We start from the raw sequence: 5686 nt of genomic DNA on the forward strand, positions 1-5686 counted from the left end.
TTCAGCATTCCGTCCATCACTTGTTCTTTTTGCATTTGTCACCCTAACTTGGAAGGGTATGCCCGGACATGGGTCCCGTCTACCCATGCCACTGGATTTAAGCCAGCCTGGCTGACTAGACGTGATACCCCAAAACCAGTCCCAGGATGCTTGTTTCCAGTCCAGGGAAGACCTGGCCTGGCAGTTTGGGCTGGACTGTTCCAATGGGGAACAAGGTCAAGAATGATTTGCATATGATTGAGTCCAGACTGGAATGGCAAGGGCAGCAAAAGAACAATGAAGTTCGGCCCAGATCTCTGTGTTGGGGGTAAATGTTTAACATTGTTCAGCATTCCATCCATCACTTGTTGTTTTTACATTTAGAAAGTGGGCATTTTCTTGCTTAACCATTCTGTGCCTCTGCCTGCCTGCCTGCCTGTGGAATCGACGTCTGGGCTAGACTGACAGTTGGGTTGTTTGTGAATTCCCTCTAGACAGTGACACTAAGGGAGCTGAGGAGTGTACTGCATATCCTAATGGGTCTCCTGGACTACAGCGGGAGGGAGAATCTGACACTTACACCTGAAAGGGCTGTGTCTGTCCTTAAACAATGCAGTTTTCAACCCCATGGTGTGCGTCTGGGGCTAGGCCTGTGCAAGACAGGATCTTGTGAATAACAGAGACTTTCCTTTGAAGTTTGCCTACTTCATAGGCAGAAAGGAGTATAAGTAGTGGACTCACAAACCCAGAATTTAGATTAGTTCTGGATCAGAGAAACCTCTGCCAAGGAGAAGAGCTTGAAGCTGGAGGAGACTCTGCCATTCTGCCTGTTGCTTTGCTGTGCTGGCCTGCTGCTTCTGCTTCTGCCTGAAGAGGGAAAGGACTGGACTTTGCTTTCTAAAAACCTGCTTGAGAAGTTTCTTCAAGAGTTGGACTGAGCTTGCCCCCTGTTCTGAAGTCTCAGGAACATCAAGGACATCATCTGCCAGTGCCTGGGGTCTTCTGCTGAGAGTCCTGACTTGCTAAGTGTTGCCATATCCAGTCCCTGGGCCCTTAGAAGTGGGAGCTGGTAACTTGCGGGTTAAAATCCATGCACTGCTGTATGCACGTCAGAAAAATCGACGAAGTACCTGTCCCACATTTGGAAATTCAACACAGCCCCTGACTCGCAGCTGGAGAATCGATGTATGTTCTCAATATGGACCCTTCGCACATCACTTCAGAATTTTCTGTGCATTGGCTCTGGTTGTCAAAATCTTTAACATCACCGCACCGACCTGAGACTGCTTGTCTGGAAGTCAACATACCCTTCCCTGCCAAGAAAGAATCGACACATCGCTTGCCTGGCGGAGAACGTATTGATGCAGGGCCTCATTTGCGAGTAAGGAATTGATGCGTTGCTTGCTTTTCCAATGCATGCTCGCTCATTCGGACATATTTTTGCAGGATACCAGGTCATTTTAGCTAAAATAATGTATCAGTTGATTTCTATGGATTAGGACTCTGTTTACTTTAAAAATTAATATCTTTGCTTATGTATGTTGGAGTTTTGTTGTTTTGGTCTTGTTTGATTTAGAAAAATATTGGCTATTGTTCTTAATGGGTGTGGCGTCCTTTTGTGGTGTTTCACTGTGTTACTGAGTGTGTTTCTTCAAAAACTTTACACATTGCCTCTGAACTAAGCCTGACTGCTTGTGCCAAGCTACCATGGGGGTGAGCAGGGGTTGTCTGAGCTGTATATCTCCCTTACTCTGACTAAAGTGAGGGTCCCTACTTTGACAGGGTGTAAACTGACTGCCAAACAGAGACCCAATTTCTAGTAGTTAGCAAGATTTGTTGCGCTGCAAGACAGAATGTATCAGTCTCCATTATGTGGACGGAGAACCTTTCAGTAAGAATAGCAGCATTTTTGTTAAAATATTGTGATTATTTTCAGTATGGAGAAAGTATTCAGTATATTGTTCAGGTTTTGTAATAATATATTTATACCTTTGACTGGAGAGTTATCATTTTATATATTCCTGCTTATTAGTTTTCTTCTTTAAAGCAGAGCTATTGGGCATCCGAAGCTGGATACACTGATAATGTTTTTATTTATTGTATTATTAATTGGCAGATTTAAAGCTGATGCTTGTTGCATTTGCCTCTATGGAGGGCCTTCATAACCAGCATGTAATAGAAAATCAATCTAGCTGTAACACCTTTGGTATTAATGTGTAATATATTATTAGAGGTTTAATATTAAATAAAAGATTGACTCTTCATAATTTATGATAGCATACCTATTTATGTTGGTTATTGGTGACGTTTTGAAATATTAAAGAATTATTCTCTTTTGTCTTTTTTTCTATTTGATACATTTTGAGGGAATAAAAAAAAATAACTCCTAACATGCTAACACTCATATTCAATTGCTACCAGCCAGATTTTGCACGTTCTTGGTAGAATAATTCAAATTACCCTAATTATGCAAATCTGGATTTTGGAAGAATTTTTGTAAAGTGCTAACACGACAAATCCATTAAAGAATACACCAGAAACGTAGGAGCATATTTACATAGAAGTGGTGCAGCACAATGCTGTGCAAAAATTGGCAGTGCCCGTCACTTCTGAAATGCAGGGTTGCACCGTATTTGTGTAAATACAACGCACCCCTGTGTTTCCTGTAGTGCTGGTGCTAAATTTAGCTGCCAGTGCCAACGCAGGCATCCTTGCACCATAGTGCAAGGGTGTTAGACTGTTCATCCTTAGTGTGGTCTCCCTTAACTTTTTGCCTCTGTTTCCCAGGTTTTTGATGTGTGTTGGACTCTGTTTTTTCTGTTCTTGCTCCTTTCCAAAACATGTATGTAATTGGCTCATCCATATTGGCATATTTGATTTATTGGTAAGTCCCTAGTAAAGTGCACTAGAGGTGCCCAGGGCCTGTAAATCAAATGCTACTAGTGGGCCTGCAGCACTGGTTGTGCCACCCACATTAGTAGCTCTGTAAACATGGCTCAGACCTGCACTGCAGTGTCTGTGTGTGCAGTTTTAGACTGTAAATTCGACTTGGCAAATGTACCCACTTACATGTAAGCCACCCCTAAAGTAGGCCTTAGGTAGCCCCCAGGGCAGGGTGCAGTGTATGATTAAGGTAGGACATATGGTAATATGTTTTATATGTCCTGACAGTGAAATACTTCTAAATTCGTTTTTCGCTGTTGCAATGCCTGTCCCTCTCATAGGTTAACATGGGGGCTACCTTTAAATATGATTAAAATGTAGATTCCCTTTGGGAGCAGATAGATATCTGGAGTTTGGAGTCTCTGAGCTCAAAAATTAAAAATACATCTTTTATTAACCTCTTAGCTGCTTAGGCCTTCCCACCCCCCAGTGCTGAGCCCTTTTTTGGCTATTTGGGAAAATTCGCGCTTAGGCCTTCATAACTTTTTGTCCACATAAGCTATCCACGCCAAATTTGCGTCCTTTTTTTCCAACATCCTAGGGATTCTAATGGTGCCCAGAGTTTATGGTTTCCCCTGGAGGAGACCAAGAAATTAGCCAAAATACAGTGAAAATTTTGTTTTTTTCAAAAAAATAGGAAAAAGGGCTGCACAAGAAGGCTTGTGGTTTTTTCCCTGAAAATGGCATCAACAAACGGTTTCTGGTGCTAAAATCACCATCTTCCCACCTTTCAGGAACGGGCAGAATTGAATCAGAAAATCAAATTTTTCAACACAATTTTGGCATTTTACTGGGACATACCCCATTTTTACTATTTTTGGTGCTTTCAGCCTCCTTCCAGTTAGTGACAGGAATGGGTGTGAAACCAATGCTGGATCCCAGAAAGCTAAACATTTCTGAAAAGTAGACAACATTATGAATTCAGCAAGGGGTCATTTGTGTAGATCCTGCAAGGTTTTCCTACAGAAAATAACAGCTGAAATAAACAAATATTGAAAGTGAGCTGAAAAAAACAGCCATTTTTCTCCAAGTTTTTCTCTGTAACTTTTTCCTGCAATGTCAGATTTTTTAAAGCAATATACCGTTACGTGTGCTGGACTCGTCCGGTTGCGAGGATATATAGGGCTTGTAGGTTCATCAAGATCACTAGGTACCAAGAGCCAATAAATGAGGTGCACCTTGCAATGGGTTTTCATTCTATACCACGTATACAGCAATTCATTTGCTGAAACATAAAGAGTGAAAAATAGGTATAAAGAAAACCTTTGTATTTCCAAAATGGGCATAAGATAAGGTTTTGAGAAGCAGTGGTTATTTGCACATCTCTGAATTTCGGGGTGCCCATACTAGCATGTGAATTACAGGCTATTTCTCAAATAAATGTCTTTTTTACACACTGTCTTACATTTGGATGAAAAAATGTAGAGAAAGACAAGGGGCAATAACACTTGTTTTGCTATTCTGTGTTCCCCCAAGTCTCCCGTTAAAAATGATACCTCACTTGCGTGGGTAGGCCTAATGCACGCGACAAGAAATGCAACATGGACACATCACATTTTTACATTGAAATCTGACGTGTTTTTTGCAAAGTGTCTAGCTGCAGATTTTGGCCTCTAGCTCAGCCGGCACCTAGGGAAACCTAGCAAACCTTGGCATTTTTTAAAACTAAACACCTTTCGGAATCCAAGATGGGGTGACTTGTGGGGCTCTGACCAGGTTCTGTTACCCAGAATCCTTTGCAAACCTCAAAATTTGGCTAAAAAAACACATTTTCCTCACATTTCGGTGACAGAAAGTTCTGGAATCTGAGAGAAGCCACAAATTTCCTTCCACCCAGCGTTCCCACGAGTCTCCCAATAAAATTGATACCTCACTTGTGTGGGTAGGTCTAGCGCCCGCGACAGGAAATGCCCCAAAACACAACGTGGACACATCCCATTTTTTGACAGAAAACAGAGGTGTTTTTTGCAGAGTGCCTACCTGTAGATTTTGGCCTCTAGCTCAGCCGGCACTTGGGGAAACCAACCATACCTGTGCATTTCTGAAAACTAGAGACCTAGGGGAATCTAAGATGGGGTGGCGTGTGGGGCTCTGACCAGGTTCTGTTACCCAGAATCCTTTGCAAACCTCAAAATTTGGCAAAAAAACTAATTTTCCTCAGATTTCGGTGACAGAAAGTTCTGGCATCTGAGAAGAGCCACAAATTTCCTTCCACCCAGCGTTCCCCCAAGTCTCCCGATAAAATTGATACCTCACTTGTGTTGGTAGGCCTAGTGCCCGCGACAGGAAATGCCCCAAAACACAACGTGGACACATCCCATTTTTTGACAGAAAACAGAGGTGTTTTTTGCAGAGTGCCTACCTGTAGATTTTGACCTCTAGCTCAGCCGGCATCTAGGGAAACCCACCAAACCTGTGCATTTTTTAAAACTAGAGACCTAGGGGAATCCATGATGGTGTGACTTGTTGGGCTCTGACCAGGTTCTGTTACCCAAAATCCTTTGCAAACCTCAAAATTTGGCTAAAAAAACACATTTTCCTCACATTTCAGTGACAGAATGTTCTGGAATCTGAGAGGAGCCACATATTTCATTCAACCCAGCGTTCCCCCAAGTCTCCCGATAAAATTGATACCTCACTTGTGTGGGTAGACCTAGCGCCCGCAACAGGAAATGCCCCAAAACACAACGTGGACACATCCCATTTTTTGACAGAAAACAGAGGTGTTTTTTGCAAACTGTCTAGCTGCAGATTTTGGCCTCTA

Source organism: Pleurodeles waltl, chromosome 4_1 (genome assembly GCF_031143425.1).
Source record: "Pleurodeles waltl isolate 20211129_DDA chromosome 4_1, aPleWal1.hap1.20221129, whole genome shotgun sequence".
Taxonomy (NCBI): Eukaryota; Metazoa; Chordata; class Amphibia; order Caudata; family Salamandridae; genus Pleurodeles; species Pleurodeles waltl.